This window comes from Macaca nemestrina, chromosome 9 (genome assembly GCF_043159975.1).
Source record: "Macaca nemestrina isolate mMacNem1 chromosome 9, mMacNem.hap1, whole genome shotgun sequence".
Taxonomy (NCBI): Eukaryota; Metazoa; Chordata; class Mammalia; order Primates; family Cercopithecidae; genus Macaca; species Macaca nemestrina.
The window spans coordinates 75,446,855-75,464,759 of record NC_092133.1 but is presented as its reverse complement, the minus strand read 5'-3'; the positions used below and the strand labels follow the sequence as shown (position 1 = coordinate 75,464,759).

At 55.1% G+C, this 17,905-nt stretch overlaps 1 protein-coding gene across 8 annotated transcripts in view; it reads right to left on the bottom strand.

Annotated features, from left to right (window-relative positions):
• LOC105465958 (zinc finger MIZ-type containing 1) overlaps positions 1-17,905 on the bottom strand; it is a 241,533-nt gene that overhangs the window by 193,562 nt on the left and 30,066 nt on the right. The window contains exon 1 of one of the 8 annotated variants that reach the window (XM_011714619.3): positions 11,628-12,078. The exons of the other annotated variants lie outside the window; for them this stretch is intronic. The gene's annotated coding sequence lies outside the window, so the exon portion shown is untranslated. Of the gene's footprint in view, positions 1-11,627; positions 12,079-17,905 lie in introns of those variants that run through there. 8 annotated transcript variants of the gene reach the window in all.

Sequence of the window (17,905 nt, the reverse complement as noted above, 5' to 3'; positions counted from 1 at the left end):
AGTGACATTTTATGAGTTATAGAGACTAGGCCTCAAGAGGTCCTGCCATTTCTACCCTTCCCTCTCTTGGGAGGCTGCAGGCCATGGAGGGAGGTGTCTGTCTTCCTGGAGGGTGGGGAACTCCCCCGGCAACAGCCAGCACCCACTGCCTGTGTGACTGAGGCCGTCTGGACCTTCCAGTCCAGCAGACCCTCAAAGGTGACTGGAGCCACATGAGCCGAAGGGAATCGGGGGAGGAGCCGAAGGGAATCGGGGGAGAAGCCCAGCCAAACCACAGAACTGTGAGGTTTCATAAATGGTGTCTGCTTTAAGCCACCAAGTTTTCAGGTGGTGTGCTGGGCAGCAGGAGATAACTCACAGCAGGCTGGAAGTCAGGATAGTCAGTATCCTTGAGGCGGCAGTGACTAGAGGGCACAGGGGGCTCTAGCTGGTCTGCAAGGTTCTGTTTCTTGATCTGCCTGGCGGCTACAGAAGCATGTGCCCTTCAGGATAATTTGTCAAGCTACAAATGTAGGAGATACACACTTTTCTGCATGGGTGTAACACTTCAATGGGAACTAAAGACAAATCTTTCCATGGCTCTCTGCCCAGGTGAATCAGGTCAGCCCCGCCCTGGCCGGCTGGCCTCTGTAGCCCATCCCCAGCCCTGCAGGCTCTACGTCACTCTTTTGTGCACCTCCACAGGCTGCATCACACCTCCACCCCAGGATGCCCTTCCCCTTCCTACCGTGCTCAAGCCTGCAGTCAGGTGGCACCTTCTCCTGGAAGCCCTCCCTGACCTCCCCAGGCCTGGCCTGGGTGTCCATATTCACACAGTTCTCTCTCTGGGGCTGGGTCTTCCCCAGGGTGTGTAAATCTCTCTTCTGCCTTCCCAGCTCTCAGAGATCTCTAAGCAGAAGCTCTGTCAGGGTTGGGTGGCACCCCTATTCATCTTTCCCCAGGGTCGAGACACCCCCAGCCATACTGTGAGGGCAGAGCAGGCTTCAGGGGAAAATGGGGGACTGGGATCACAAGATGGGTCAGCTGCCAGCACCCAAAATGGCAATTCTCTCCCGGGGTCCCAGCCTTCTCCCACGGAGATGGAGGGTGGGGCTGAATCTGGGGATGCGGTAAGGGGCTAAGAGTGCAGGGTTTATGGTGGGGATTATACTCCCCATTTTGCAGTAGACCATGATGCCCAGTAAATGTGCGCCACTCCTCCCCTCTTAATTATCTATTAAAACAAAATTGGGAGACCCATGGTAGTAGTATAATGCTACACCCTCTGGCAAAACAATGCGAACTGCTGGGCAGACAGAAGGAAGAGCTGTAATGCCAGACAGAGTCTGGGCATCGGCTCCACCAAAATCCTTCCACGTATTGACTCCATGAATTGTCCATCAGCCCCGAGTGACTGAGAAGGCGGAAGCCCTCCCACGTCCGACCTCAGGTGAGTGACTGGCTGGGGCCTCAGCTGATCCCTAAAACCAGGGCCTTGGCCTGGCCACCCCTCTAAGGGCCTCTTGCCCCCATATTTGCATCTCCAGCTCTGTCCTAAATAGGTATGTGGCCTCTGGGGAAATCTCTCAGCCCTCAGGTCCCCCCAGTGTCATCTAAGAGCTATGGCTGACACAACGATCTCTGATGAGCCAGTTTTCTCTCCCGTGGGAGGAACGGAGTTCCTGATAGGCCAAGGTGGTGCTCAGGCCCAGCCTCTTTCCGCCTTCCTCAGGGTCCCCACTGTACCCGTGATGATGCTTACCAGCTGTAGGATGATGCAGCCACCTCACACACTACAGGCAGGCCACAGCACCTGTCACCTCCCTGCCTTCTACCTCCAGGACCTTTTGCTAAGAGAGGAAACTCCTCACCCAGCAGAGAGGCCCAAACAAGCCAGAAAGTGGCGAGGCTGGGAGAGGGAAAGACATCAGATCCCAGGAAACACGGTCTGTCCCATAGCAGAGAAAACTCCAAGCCCACAGGGGCAGCTGGGTAGGTCACAGCCTAACATTAGAAGCAACTCTGGACTACAGTACGCCTTCCACAAGTGGGTCTGCTACCTTGAGAGGTGGTGAGTACCTCATTCCCAGAGGCATGCAAGCAGAAGGGAGCTGCCACATGGTACCGTGGGTGCTGTAAGCACCAGAACAGAGCTGGACTCTGTAGTTCCCAAACTCCTCTGCTAAGAATCACCTGGGCTGATTGTTAAACCCACAGCTTCCCAGGCCTCTCCCCTGGGAATGGAAGTCTATGGGTCTGGAACACAGCCCAGAAATTTAAATTTTTAGCAAGTCCTCTCGGGTGATGCTCTGCATCTGGAAAGTTTGGGGGAGCACTGGCAGATGACCCTCCAGGTCCCTCTGAGTCCCTCACTCCACTCCACCACCCACACCCCATCTGGAAGACACCACCCGGGCAGCAGCCTTATTGCATCGTTAAAAATAAAAATGATTTAGAAGCTTTAGGAGGGGGCAAAGATGTCAGGGGGAGGGGAGATTCTCAGCCCACGGTGATACCGGCGGCAGCTCCTTCCTAGCCCCCCTGGGCCCCCCAGAGCCATCCAGAAAAAAAGCTTAGCATTTGAGAGGGGGGTGCTGACAGCTGTTCAGCTGCTGCTCAGTGAGGCCCCGGAAAAGCAATTATCTTGCTCTTAGCAGAGAGGAGCTGGCTTTTACCCGCCCCTTCCCTCCCTCCCTTCTCCCTCCCACCTTCACACACACACACACACACACACACACACACACACACACACACTCCCAGGCCAAGATGCTGTGGCTGGCTCTGAACCCGCCTTCCCCCACCCCTAGCCTCCAGATTTCTCCGACTCACTCAACCTCCATCCTCAGAGCACATTTCCAACACTTAAATCATTTAGCCCGCTAAACCGGAGACGGCGAAATGGGTGCTATTTCTTAAAAACATACAGAGAGCGTATTAAATTATTGATAGCCATTAAACAGGGGGAAAAAATTAAACAGCTCTCAGCTCTTATCAATCATTCATGCAGTTTCCACTGGGGTGTTTTCTGGAGAGTGATCACTCTGGCAACCCGGGGAGCCAGCTCCTGCTGGGCAGGGAAGGCTGCCGCTGCACGGAAACGGAGGGGGCCACCCCAGTCCCCAGCAGTCAGCGGGGCAGCACTGCCCTCAGAGGGGATCAGGGGCAGGGGTCGGGCAGGCAAGTCAGCCTCTCTCCATTTGCAAACTCCCACCTCCTCTTCGCCACACCATTAACAAAGGGAGACTCCAGCGCCGCTTTCAGGAACCCCCTTAATTAAATCCAGCCTGCTTTTATTGAGCTGATACTACACATCAGACCTGTAGGACCCACAAAGAAAAAAGCCTCAAGGCACCCACTCAGGCGAACGGGCTCCAAACGTGAATATACTACACTGTGACAGGAGCCGTCAATGGAGAGGCGGCTCAGAGGAAAGGGGGGCAGCCTTGGCCAGAGTAGGGGGCCAGGGAAGTCTTCACCAAAAAAGTCATTCTTGTGTAAATTCTTGGAGGGGGAGCAGAAAATCACCCAGACGAGTTGGAAAGGGCATTCTAGAAAAAGGGAATAGAATAACTCAGGCGAAAGCACAGCCTAGCACGGTGCCTGTATCTCAGCACCCACCCTGCCAACAACAGCCCGTGGGGTGGGGGCCTGGGCACAGGAAGTGGAGTGTGGAGCAGCTGGAACTTCAGCCTCTCCTCCAGGCACTGGTCATATTAAGGCCAGGCCAGGGGAGGGAAGCACAAGGCCAGGACCCTCCAGGTGTGGATGGGCAGGAGGTTGGGGTTCACCCCAGCTGCCCGGGCAGCAGCACCTCCACCCCCGCATGGCAGATCCATTTCCTGGCTCTGACTCAGGACACCTAAGCCAGTGTGACGCAGACCACGGAGGCTGCAGGCCCAGTATGCTGCCGGTCTCTCGGCCACAGACAAGCCTGGCAGAGCTGCTCAGGAGACAGGCTCCCTCCTACCACTGAGCCATGCCAAGGACCTTGGCACCAGAGCTGTGGGAGCCAGCAGACACCTGATACCACCCAGCCTCGCCGCACAGGGACCATCCACAACCAGAGGCCACTCGAGGCTCCGAAGCCAGGCCTGTCCCTGCCCTGGTATACAGGGTCAGCTCTGTATGCTGAAAGGTGTTCAGAAGCCCTTACTTGCTGCCTTGTTCAGAGCCCAGGAGATCAGGAGCTCAGGATCTCAGGAGCTGGGAGCCAGGAGCCGGGAGGAGGCCCTGCCAAGTGTTGATAGCACCCTCGCCAGAGAAAGCTGCTGTCACAGGGAAACATTCTGGGGAGAGTGGTTGTTTACCACCAACGCCTGGGACCGTCAGGAAATAATCAGAAGAAATCAAATTTGCTAAGTTGTGAAAGATATAAAGGAACCCTCCCTCCCCAAACACCCAGACATTTTGACCTGGACAATCAGGCTGCTCTCTGTTGACCTGGTTTGGGGGAAATGTCCTTAGATCTGCAGGAATGGGTGGGTGGTGGGATATGTGCAATCAGCCAGGATTGGGAGACTGGGTCCTCAGCTCTGCCTGGGCTCTGCCATCAACCCTCCCCTCTCTGGACCTCGTCTGCTCCTCTCCTCTGTACAGGGACAGATACACATTCCAGGCTCCTTCAGCCATGCTGATATTACAGGGCAGAGGTGGCTTCCAGGCAGCCTGTCCACAGAGCCTGCCAGGAACATGGGGTTCCTGAAGCCTACCCCAACACCTCTGCTATGCTCACCCGAGGACTTTCGGTGATGGAGCCCAGTGGGTCTGAAGTCAGCAGCCATTTCCCTGCTCCCTCACACACCTGTGCTCACACCTGAATTGCTACATGTCACCCCCTCCCTTTAGTTCAGCCTCCACACAGGTACAGGACCCGTGCCGAGCGTGGGTCCAACCTGGCACAGAGCAGGCTGTCAAGGAAGGTCTGCTGACCAGCAGAATCAAGACAGGAACGGGCAAGCGGCCCTACAACCCAAACTGAACACACCTGTCCCCCACTCAGGTACTAGCCCTGACTCCCCACTGCCAGCACATCCCACTGCCAAATTTTCAAGTCCTGCAAGTCCTTCACTTGTGAGTTGTGTCCACACTTCTAGAAGTCTCTCACACCCTCTACACTCCAGCCATACCACAATTACTCAGTGTTCCCTGGATGTTCATGCCCCAGGGCCTTTGCATATGCCATCACTTTTTCAACCCAGCCAAGTCCTACTCTGGGTCAAGTTCTAACTCCCCATTTGTAACTGTCGCAACACTTTACACTAAACTGAATTCTGTTCATATTTGTTCCAAGCACTCAAACAAACCACCCCAGCCCCTAGCCTGCAGCCCCCGATCAGCTCTTCCTAATAGCTAACCTACATCACACCTGCTGTACTTTTAAAAACCATTCCCTGGATGGTGGGTGAGACGTTCTCAGCCAAGTATAAGTGAGACTGTATTCTTGGAGCTCCCTAAACTGAGGGAAGGGGCAAGCTTGGGAATTTCCAGGCAAAGCCAGCAGAAATTGGCCACAAATGAATTATTAACTCTCAAGTCGAGAGCTCCGAGTAGCTGGTGCCAAGGTCTCAGGCTCTGGCCTGTGTGGGCCCACTTGGCCTCCCTTGGCTCAGGCCTGAGGGTGCACATCCCCCATCACCCCCACCCCCTGGCCATCTACTTCACCCCACAGCCACTGGCCACTGAGAGCAAAGACTGGGTGGCCAGGGCAGGCCAAATGTCTGACGGGAGAGGGTACGCCTTTCCCCAGGAATGACTCTAAACTTTTGCCTACACTCTTCTCTCCTTCTGGAATGCTATCCCTTCCAGTAAGCTAAATCCTCTTTGTCCTTCAAGGACTGGCTCCAGCCTGGCCTGCCTCCTCCCCTGCCTGCCCACCTGGGCCCCATGACCTTCGAGCCCCTGCAGCCCTGCCTGTGTCTACCAGCTGTCTCCTCCCTGCCCTGGCCTGGGTGCCAGGGCCTTGTTTCTTCAGTGAAGCCCCTGCTAGGATGGGGACATTTCATGCTCTACTGGACCCTAGCAGCTATCATTAAGTTGGGCACAGACTGGGAAGCCCACCGGTGATGGGGACTGCTCATGGGCTCTGTGCGCAGGGGCCCTGGTGGTGGTCAGCCCAGGAGCTGGGCAAGGGGAGCAGGTGGGCTGGCAGCCATCTGCATAACTGTGCAAGGAGGCCCTGGCTGCCAGTGGCCACCCCATCTGGAAGCACAGGTGAGTGCATGGCAGATGATGTATTGATACCTGTAACTGGGATACCTGTTAATGAGGTATCATCTGTATTTCCGGACTTCATGTCCATCGGTCACGAAGTTCATGAGTTTAAGCCCTTCTTCCAGGCAGCTTAGAAGAACTATGGTGAAACTGGAAGCCCCAGATGGCAGTGTTGGCAGTGGGGGCTGCAGTCCTCACCTAGCTCAGGTAAGACACCATGTTCCCCTGTGGGCCTTCTTTCGGAGCCTCTGAGCCAGGTGCGGTGCAGCCACCATGTGGTTCAAAAGAGATGGGTGAATGTAACCACTGGCTTCCCACTGTGGGGCTGGGTGGCCGCAGGGGGCACAGCATTCAGGGTCCCAGGAGCCAGCTCCTTTGTAGTCCGCCAAAATCAGTACCAACCACCTCCTTCCCCAGGGCACCTCTTTCAGGCTGAGGCTGCCAGTTTTAGCATGGCCCTCCTAATTCCCTGGAAGAAAAGCTTGAACTCTTCTTCGGTGGGACGGATGCACATCAAGTCTGGAAACACAGATTAAACCTCATTAATAGGTATCCCAGTGTGATATTAAAGCACCATCCGCCATGCATTCACCTGTCCTTCCAGACCAAGTGGCCACCGGTATGGCAATAAGGCCAGAAACAAGAATAACAAATACCACTGATTTGAGCAGCTGCTTTGTGTCAAGCTCTGTGCTTAGCTCCACACACATTTCTCCTGAATTCTCCCACCATGTCAAGAGTAGATACTACTATGAACATGCCTGCTGGAAAGATGAGAAATCCAAGGATAACAGAGACGAAGACGAAGTAACCTTCCTACATCCAAAGCCAGAGGGTGGCAGCATGGGGGTTTGGATGCAGGTATCTGGCCCAGGCCCTGCGTGCCACCCCCAAGCGCCCAGCACCCCTCATCTCCTTTGCTCAGAGCTGGAACAAATGCTATGGGTACCACCCTGTAGCCTTCACTGAACCTTTTTCTCATCTGACCTTCAAAACACTCCGTGAGACCACTGGTGAGGGTCATTATTGCCATTTTACAGATGGGGAGACTAAGAGCTGCTGGGGGAAGGAACTTCTCTAGCAGTTTCTGCACCCCTTTTGTCCTCACAATAACCCCATGAGGTGGCTGTTGCTAAGACCATTTTGCAGGTGGGAAAACACTGAGGATGGGAGAGGCAGAGGGGCTGTCTAGAGCCTGGGTTTGTGCACCGGGCAGCCTGACTCTTGACTGGGCTTCTTCCATGACCCAGGGCTGTCCTCAAGGCCTGGCACAGAATATGGGCGAGTGCGTGGGCATGGGGGGGAGAAATAAAGGCTGGATCAGGAACCCAGTGTGGGGACCTGGGAGTGGGTGCCACATTCCTCCCTCCCAGCCTCCCCTCTCCAGCACCATCCATATGGAGGTGGGGTGGAGATGCTGAGGACAGATGAGGCTACCTCCCCAGTTCCTTCAGGACTCCTGGGCTGGGGCACTCTATACTCATTTACAATGACAGAGAGTCTTATCCACGAGCCTAATGATCAGGCGGGGGCAGTCAAGCCATGCTGGGCACTGGGTGTGTGTTGCACGCAAGGATGTGAGTGTCGACAACACCCATAGTGAAAAAGACAGGATGAGGTGGCAGCCGCATGCCCACACGTGTGCACACAGACACATGTACACAGGCGCACATGCAGAGAGGCGTGTACACCCCTCACCAATGCATATCCACACTGGGACACACACAGGACAGCGAACAGACATCCACTTCCCAGAACCACAAAGAGATCAACACAGACAGACGCAGCCCAGAGGACAGAGGCACACGGATGCCTGCAGAGTGCAGGCAGACACACACATGTGTGCACCTGGGCACACCTGTGCTCATCTGTACACAGGCCCAGAGCAGCACACACCTGCATGCTGGGCTAACACAGCTGATGGGCTGTGGGCAGGGATGTGGACAGCCTCAGATGCACACAGAGCATGTGGGCCTGGGCGTGCCTACCCAGGCATGGGTCTGGGTGCATGCATGTGAGCCTTGGTGGTGGTCAGCCTCAGGAGCCAGGCAGGGGAGCAGGTGGGCTGGCAGCAAGGTGGGCTTGCAGAATTGTGCAAGAAGCCCCTCACTGCCTCTGTGCTGATGGAGTCAGGCCTGTCCAAAACAGCCCCATAAATCAGGACGCTGCCTGCTGCAAGCATTTATATCACTGTCCCCGGGATGCAGAGCTTAGAACAGAGAAGCAGCCGACCTCAGGCCCTGCTCCCCGATCTGTGCGCATTACGGGGAGATGGTTGGTATTTGGCATTCGTTCCACCCAAGGCCACCTCCCCACCCTTACCCCAATCAGGCCCCCTGTCCTGCTAGCCCACCATGTCCTGCCTCCCTCAGGCCTTTCTTCCCCATCCCACCTTTCTTCCTTCACTTTCAGCCTGAGATCTCAAAGTGCACCACCAGCCTGAGCACCACCATCCCATCCCCAGTGCTGAAAGTTTCTCCCAGCAATCAGCACCCTAGGACCTAGGTATGGGTGGGTGGGGTGAAGAGTTCATTTCCAGACAGCAACACTCCAGGTGGTTATCAGATCCAAGATCTGAGCTGGGGTTCATACCCAGCTCCACCTCGGATGAGTCCCGCCACCCTTTCTCCCAGCCTCACTTCCCCTGTCGTAAAGTGGGGACTGGAATGGGCCCTCCCAGGGCTGCTTGTCCTGAGGATCTGCTGCCTAGGGAAAAGCTCCTCTGTGGATGCTGATTAATTATGACTATTAATAATACAACCATCTGTATCTCACAGTGGAGCGAGGATGATTAAAACTGGGCCCTATGCCCCAGTGGCAGAATAAATGGGTCTCCGGGTGGGCTTGGGTGTCAACACTAGCCTGGAAACAGATTGCTGGTGACTGTGTTGGGAGGGGCTCTTTATACTGCACAGACAGATGCTGAGAGGAAGGACGGAAAGGCAGGCAGGCAGAAAGAAGGTGGGGAGCTGGCCTACCAGACGACGAACAATAGACAATTACCCCATGCCAGGGCTCTCAGGCAGGACTCTGTGCCTGCCCCTGGGACAAAGCAACTGGGTCTTTTCACCTCTTCTCAACTCCACCGCCACCCTACAACACAGCCCAGAAGTTCCAGCTGCTGGAGGTAGTGAGGGGGTAGGCATGAGTGCCATCCTCTGTCCAGAGAAGTTTTGGAGGCTGCTATCTGCCAGGGTCAGGCCAGTGTCCTCCCTGCCTCCTGCAAGCTCTGCTCCAAGTAGCGTCCATGGATGGAGGAGCCTTTCTGAATGCCTCTGAGTAGTGTGGACGCAATGGAGATGGTCCCTCCTCCCACCGCGCAGCGGGGCCCAGTGCACCTCTGACCTCACCCATCCACTTGAACGCTCTTTCGTAGTGAACACATCTGCCTCCCACCTCACATTCACCAGACTGTGAGCTGCTCTGACCAATCCACCTCTGAGAACACCACCGGCGTCCCCCCAGAACCCTCACCTGAGCCAGACACTGGTAACCCAGTAATCCTCACAACAGTCCCATGTGTGTTTACACTCATTTTATCAATGAAGAAACTGAAGCATAGAGAGAGAAAGGAACTCACCAAAATTCACATGGCCAGGAAGTAGCTGAAATGCAAAGCATGCTGTTTGACTCCTGAGGTCTAACCCACCAGGCTACAAAAGCTGACTGAATGAATGAGGCTTAAATAGCAGGATGCAGAAAGTTTTGAGCTTTGTAAGTGGACACCAAAGTGGCCAGAAGATGGGTGTCACGGGTTCAGGCCAGATGTCTGCATTAACTGGCTGTGTGGCCTCAAGCCAGTCACTTGCTCACTCTGGCCTTCAATTCCCTCACCTGAAAAAAGTGAACAAATGGAGCTGCTCCATCCCCTGGCCAGATGCAAAGGCAATGGAAGAGTGAGTGCTCTGAAAATGATCAAAGCGCATGATCATGAGGGCTATACCCACAGCAGCAAGGACTTCCAAAGCGGAGCCCAAACGCCTGTTCAGGCAGGAGCACTCAAGAACAATAGATGAAGGATCTGAAACCAGGGCTGTCCTAGAAAATCTGGGGCACTCGGCCACCTGCACGATGCCTGTAGTGAGGTAGTATTACATGGGCTGCCGCCAAGCCAGGCGGAAGCACCTCTCCAGTCCCATTTGTCGATCATTCTTGGGTCTCATCAACACATTTACTGGGTACCGACCCCGTATCCAGCCCTGGCAGGGAGGGGGTATGGAATGCACAAAGGTTTCCTAAACTCAAGGGCTGAGTGTTGACCCTCCAGGGCCTGCAATATGGTTGGGGGATGCCCCCTTCCACAACAGGCAAAGATCGGCCAAGGAGCATCTGCTAAGTCCCTATAGGAGCATCGGGGCCTAATTACCCACTGATTGCCAGACTGGGTGCTGGCGATGCAATGGGGGCAGGATCTAGCCACAGGCTTGGGGGAGCACGTGAGTCACAAATAAAGGCCTGTGTGCCCCCAGGCTTCCTTCTCACACCCATGGCAGGCAGTATCAATTGGTCCCCACACTCTCTTATAGAGCTCCTGGTAGCCTCAGAATTGCTACTCCGTATAGCACTCCAGGCTGTCACTCCCAGGCACAGCATAAAACAAAACCTACAGCACTTGAAGTCCCTGTTAGTGGAGCAACTACTACATTCTGCTGGGGTCAGCCATGTCTGGGAGAGCTAAGGTCTTGGTCTCTGGCCTAGGAGATAGCAGCTGGCTGGTGTCAAACTTAGACTCTCAGTTTGGGAACTTCAACGGAGAGGCACAGAGGGCCTGGGGGTGGGGGGATTTGGTTTTGCTACAGAATCCCAGCTTCTTGGCCAAGACTTTCCACGACAGTGGGTTCCCTTGGCCCGGATGCCGGGATGGGGCTTTCTGTAGCCCCGCCGTGTTAGGGAGTGTGGTGGTCACCTCTGGGTATTGTGCAATCGGAAGACAATTTACCAAAATGTCCCTCCTGCAACCCCTCCCCACCCATTCCTTCTACAAGGGCACAGAAATCAGTGAGCACTTAGGGGAAGGACAGTTTGCAGAGCCCCTCACATTTCCTCCCCATCTTCCTGATGTTTGTCATTTCCTTCTGCCATCAAAACTGCCATTAGCTTAACAATCAATTCACAACTTTTGCATAAATACATTTATTTGTAAAAGAACTTTATAATACTACCTTAAACACAAAATTAGCCTCACTCACCAAGGATAGAAGTGAAACACAAAAACAAATACAAGGAGAACAAACAATGGCATTGTTTTGCTGCCTGCCTGCTGGAGGCTCTGGGTCCTGCAGGTGCTCTCTGTTGAAAAGGGACACCAGCAAGTATCCAGTCCCTGAGGGCTGTCCTTGACACAGACAGCCAGAGGGCTAGAGGGGACTGGGGACGGAGGGGTTTTCTCAATCCTGATTAACCTGAACTCCTGAATGCCAGTGGTCATTTTTGTTTACCTTTGAGGAGCAGAAAGCAGCTCAGTTCAGTGGCGCTCTCAGGATCAAGGCAGCCTGTAACAGGTCTGTTACACAGAAGAGGCTCAGAGAGGTGGGCCCACTGGCCCCAGGTAACACAGCAGTGAGTGGCCAAACCCGGCTTCCGACTCTGGTCTCTTGCCTGAGCACAAGGTCTCTCTTCGCTGTCACCGCCTTCTTTATGCCACACGGAGGCACTTAGGCAGAGCAGAGTCGCTGTGGCCTGCGTCTGGCACGGTAACAGTTTTTACACCTGAGGTTAACAGCTGTGATTTAAGAGGTTATTTGTCTAAATTTTCAGGAATCAAGTTTCTCAGGGAGGAGACAACTAACACATTGGGCTTGGGAAGCTAGTCTTTTTAGAAAATATTTATAGCATTTCAAGACAGTTTGGTGGCAATTGGATCTAGCATCTGCTATTTTCCTCACTTTCCACCATGGCTCTAAAACCCATGGCAGTTAAGACACACACACACACACACACACACACACACACACACACACACACCCCCACCCACCCACAACAACCACCCAACAACAACAGCAACCACATCAACGCTGATAGGAAATCAAGGCCCATCGTTTCTTTGACAAACAAAACATGAAGCTGGCATGATTTCAGAAGGCTCATTACTGCCTCTGGTTAAAACCCCAGTGCGCCTCCTACTAGCAATACCTAAGGCTGATGCTCAGAGCGCCGTGGCCAGCGGGCCAGTCCCCAAGGCTACGATGAGGTTCACGGCCTCCAGAGTTGGGTTTGGCAGGACTCCCAGGCCCGAGGCTGTGGCTCTCACAGGAAGCCCCAATAGCAAAAGAGCCCTTCCCTGAAATTTGGATTCTGGCTACAAACTGGACAAAGACAGGGAAAGAAGGCAACCTCTGGAAATCAAAGACATCCTACGACCAGGCACTGAGTTGGCCCATCTCTGTACATTACCTTGGTGGGTATTCACCCATCCAAGCTCAGTGACGTCTATTGTACCCATTTTGCAGATGACAAAACTGAGGCCTTAATAAGCCAGGAGATTGTCCTGAGAGCACAATGGCTTATATGGTAATCTGGTCCCTCTGACCCAACCAGGCAGCCTGGTGTTCCCACCTCACCTCCAGTGACCACCCTGCACGTGGCTTCTATGCACGTGGACTCTATACTCATCTGATCCCCAAGGTCCTGCAAGGTGACTCCCTAGACCAGCCTCCAGGTCTTTACTCACACCATGACCCTCTCAATACCAAATCTCCGTCATTGAAAGGCTGCATCTCACACGGAGACCCTGAAGACCTTCTACTCCATCCTGGGATCTCAGGTGGGATTCTGAGGTCCAGAGAGGGGAGGGGTCACTACACTGTCTGATGACCAGATGAAAGTGAAGCAGGTCTGCTGTGAAAAATCCCAGAGCATGTTGCTACTCCTGCTGTCCTTCCCATCCCAGTCCAGGCATAGGAGAGGCAGTTGCTAGTTCATAGTAAGAAGTCAGCCTAGCTGGGAACAAGGTTGGTGGTGACACCAGGGCTCGCATCCAGCCAACGGCAAATGGTGCTTGAATGACAGACCACCTTCCAACTTGTCCAGGTCCAGCCTTTTGGGCAGAGACATCGACCACCGTGCACCCCCAACCACACCCGCCTCCAAGCCAGCGGACCAGAAGGCCCTCATCCATGATGCACCGGGACAAAACCCCAGGCCAGGTCCCCAGGGAAGCACTTGCCCACACAGCCTGGCTCTGGGCTGGCAAAGAGCCCCACGGAGGAGGGCTGTGCCAGCCTGGGGCCTGGTGTGCCCCATGCAGCTTCTCCCCCAGGGGCTCCCCTCTCCACTCTGATCTCAACAGACACTGAAAACCTGTGTCCAGGTTGGCATCACCCCTTGCCCTCCCTAGCCCAGATCCTGTTCTCCCTCCACCCTCCTTTTGGATCAAATGCCCTCTCCAACCCCACCCACCCAGGCATCAAATCCAAAAGTCAAGGAACCATCCTGGTTTCTGACACTCCCCCTCAGCCAAGCCATCTGCCATTTCCACCGCTCACCCTCCTTGTGTGCGGATCTGCCCACTCCTCGCCAGCTCCTTTGCCTGGGTGGGGGCGACAGCCCCTCCTTGGCCTCCTACTCTCACTTCCTTCCTGCTCTTCCTTACAGCTGTAAAGCTTTTCCTGTTTACAGCCCCCCACCCCAGGCATCTCCACAGCCCTCGAGCCCCATGCAGCTGGCCCTACCCGCTCCCCGTTTCCCCACATCCTCAGTTCTCGGGCACCAAGCATATTCCTACCCCCGGGCCTTTGCACCTGCTGTTCCCGCACACCACCTCCTCCACCCACAGTGGCTGGCTGTTTTATAATTTCTCAAGGGGTCCTCCTAGACTGCCCTCATTTAAAATACATGCTGCCTCCCCCACCCCAGCCACTCCATAACACATCACTCGACATTACTACTGTACTGCACGCCCCACGAGCTGATTACTGTCCTTCTGTGCTCCCCACCCCTGCTCAATGATGTTAGCCCCAGGAGGGTCAGCACCTCCTCAAGCTGGTTTCCTGCTTTCCATCCAATGGCTAGATCACTGGCTGGCACAAAACTGACATTTAATAAGTGTTGGTTGAATGAACAAGTGAGTGAACTGTTACAATTTTGTCAGCTCACCATCACCCCCTCAGCCCCCTGCCAGCCAGGCTGGAAATGATTCCACTTCTCAGATGAGAGCACTGAGCGGCGGAGACGTGCTATGCGGGTCTGGTAGCCTATGGCAGCAAAGCAGCAGCATGGCCTCCTGGTGTTAGGCCAGCACTGCTTTCCAGGTGGCACCTGGGACTTTTCTCCAGCCAGACCAGGGAAGGGACCAGGATTATGGAGTAAGAACCCATGTTAAAGTCATGAAATCGGGTGGCTCCAATATTTCTGTTGCAACTTGAAATGCTGCCTCTCTGAAAACCACATCCTGTCCCCGTGAGCTGGTCTCAGCCTCAGCTCCTGGCCCCGGGCAGCCTTGCTGAGATCCCCCCACACACCCAGTTCTTTCTCTCCCTGGGTCCTGGAATTCACTGGCCCAGCCCCGAAGCTGATGGAGCAGAGGGCGGGGCAAGGGAGGCCTCCTCTCCCGGGTGGGGCAGGAGGAAGGGGCTGAGCCAGATTCAGGTCACGCTGCTGCGCCCACAGCCCTCTGAGGGCTAAAAATAACCGTGTTTATACGCTTCCAGAGCCGGGATTTCTGCTTCCCTGTGAGAGGGGCTACAGGCTGCGTTCCCCACTGCATGCCTTCTGCTCCAACTGGGCGAGGCCTGGTCCAACAGGCTAGGACCTGGCTTTCTGGGTTTGTTCCCTTGGGTTGTTTGTAGGTGGAGGGAGGTGAGGACAAGCTGAATAAGCTGCTGACTCCAGACGGAAAGAGCTTATTGCTAGGGGACAGCTCTTCCTCCTAGGGAGCAGGAGCCAGAATTACAGAGACGGTGGAGAGATACTGACCCACGTGAGGTCCCTGGTGCCATGGGGCGGCTGGGAGCCAGTCAGAGGTCCCACTTGCCGTGTGACCTGGAGCTGGCCACTCCTGCTCTCTCTGGTCCTCAGCTGCCTCCCTGCATTGTGGCAGCTGACGGTAATTGACAGCTGCTCCTCACATCACATCCTCAGAGAGGGGAGGAACAACAGTGAAGTCTCAGTGTGTGTGTTTGTGGTGGGGGACAGTGTGAGAAACAGCTCCAGCCCCTGAGGCCCCACGGCTGTCTTCATGGCAGATGACGGAGCACACCTGCCAGGACGGCTGTCACCTGGCCACCCGCCTCCCTCCCTCCCTGCCCTGGTTCACCCAGATGGACTTTACCACCAGAGGGGCAGGTGCCAGTTGCCTACCTAGAGATTATCCCTCCCACTGCACAAGTAGGCCCTACCTTGACCCCATGGCTCCCGTGAACGTGGCGGTGCCAATAAGATACATGAAGGCCACCAGACATCCACTGGGCCGAGGACCTCACACACTCCAGGATCCAGTAGCCCTGGCCTTTCTTCTCTGACTTAAGAGAAGAAAGCCTGGCTGACTTGCTGCCCCTAGACAGGAACAAAGTCCATCCCCGCTGGCCTGGCTTCAAGAGCTGTACCCCTCTGACAGCAACCCCCCAGCACTCTGAGCCTTTGCACATGCTGTGCCCTCTGCCTTAGATGTTTTTCCCTCGCTTCCTGACATGGGAATTTCCCACTCATCCTAGAGGACTTACTCAGTTGCCCTCTTCAACAGCACAGTGAGCTCAGCCCTTTGCCTGTGCTGTGAACTCCCTTCCATTAGACAATCAGTAGCGCCCCCAGCACCATGATCTTGCCTTCCTCACCCCTACTGCAAAGAGCTGCAACTGTATGCTGAATTACCCATCAAGGGGAGAGCTTGGTCCTCCTCTCTCCTTGCTGTGGCCAAGTCCACACCTAGCAGCCCCTCAAGATTCTGCAGTCTGCAATCAGCTCCACCCTCTTCCTTCAAAGGCTCCTGTTCTCTAGGGACCTGGCCTTTGGGCTCCTCATCAGACCTGCAGTTTTCAACCAGATTTCTAAATGCACCTGGCCCAGTTGTGCTGGGGTAAGAACAGCATCTGCATGTTGAACAGGCACCCAGGGGTGCTGTGTGCAAAAGCCCTGAGGGCCAAGGGCACCCCCACGGCACTTGGAATTCACTCCCTTTAGACACCACAGCACCCAGGGCCCCCGATGACCACCATCCTCAGCTCCTGCCAGCCACATGATATCTGCAGCATTGTTTGGCTCATACCCAGGCCCCTGCCAGCAATGAGCCTCATGCCCTCTGTCCTGGAATGCAGCAGGGTTCATGGGACCCCTGTGAGAACATCCTCCAAGCAGCCACCGCAGCTACTGTTCTGCAAATCAGATCTGAGGACAGCATTTTTCACCCCAAAATCTTTCCTTGTTTACCCGAAGTCAAGGATAAACTCCATTCGGCATTCAAGGCCCTCTGGGATGTGATCAGGCCCCCACTGAGCTCCCGAGCTTTGCCTCCCACCCACCCAGGCCTGACTACTTCACCTGTCTTTTTTTTTTTTTTTTCCAGAGATGGTGTCTATGTTGCCCAGGACGGTCTTGAATTCCTGGACTCTAACGATCCTCCCACCTTGACTTCCCAAAGTGCTGGGATTACAGGCATGAGCCACCATGCCCAGCCCTCACCTGCCTCTTTCTGCTGAGCATTCCCCAACTCATCCTTTGGGCTGAAGCACAAAGGTCACCTCCTCTGGGAGGCTCTCCTTGAATGCCCTCCCCCAGTAGGCCGACCTGAACCTGTCCCCTTGGGGCTCCCCTCAGCAGGGCTCTTGTTCGCAGCCACCTCATGCTATAGGTAGTACCTGCCCAGTCTTGTTCCCTAGCGAGGCTCTAAACTCCTAGGGTTGGCCAGGACCAGTCATCCAGGGCCGGGCATTCAACAAGAGACATGCTCTGAGCATCAGGGTGTGTGGTCCATTATACCTCAAGTCAGGTGGGCATGAGGACCCACACTGTGGTGATAAGTGACATTCAGAGTGGCTGGAGACTTGTTCGGGTCATACAAGCAGTAGTTACGGGAGCCACACCGGGTAGGACCATGTCAGCACCGTGCTCCTACCTGCCACCATAACCAGGACCTCCAGGTGGTAAAAAGAAGACCCACCTGCTTTTTCAAATGCACCTGTAGCTCCTCTCGGTGCTTCACCCTGCCACTCCTATGGCAGGAAGAGACATTTCCTCCAAGCCCAAGCCACAGGGGGTTTATGGAGAGATGTTTCCCAGGCACATCACCTGGGAAACGCAGGACCAGCCATCCTCCACCACCCAACAAGTGCAAGGACTTGGGCTCCACACTGGGAAGTCCCAAGCAGGACACAGAGGCTCAGGGAGGTTTGGAGGGAGCTGAGGAGGGTATGGGGGCAGACCTGGGCCCAGAGGACACCGCTCCCTGTTCCCAGTGCAGGGCAGGCCCCTCTGTCTTCCACACCCCAGTTTAACAAGATTGTTTCTTCTTTCCTGAGGCCCTGGGGGGCCTTGCAACCCGCCTTCTTTTAAAGGCAAACACAGATGCAGAACCAGCCAGGAGTACATCCTGGTGTTCTGTGGAGCCATGGGGAGGGGGAAGGACCTTTTCAAAGGCAGCCTGGGGAAGGGCCAGGAGCAACCCTGCTCATGGGAGCATGGGGTCCCTGTGCCCAGGGCACTCTCAAGGAACGCTGGTATCCAGCACCAGCACACTGACTCCCAGGGCCTCACGGTGGGTCCCCAGCAGGTGCACCACAGTGAT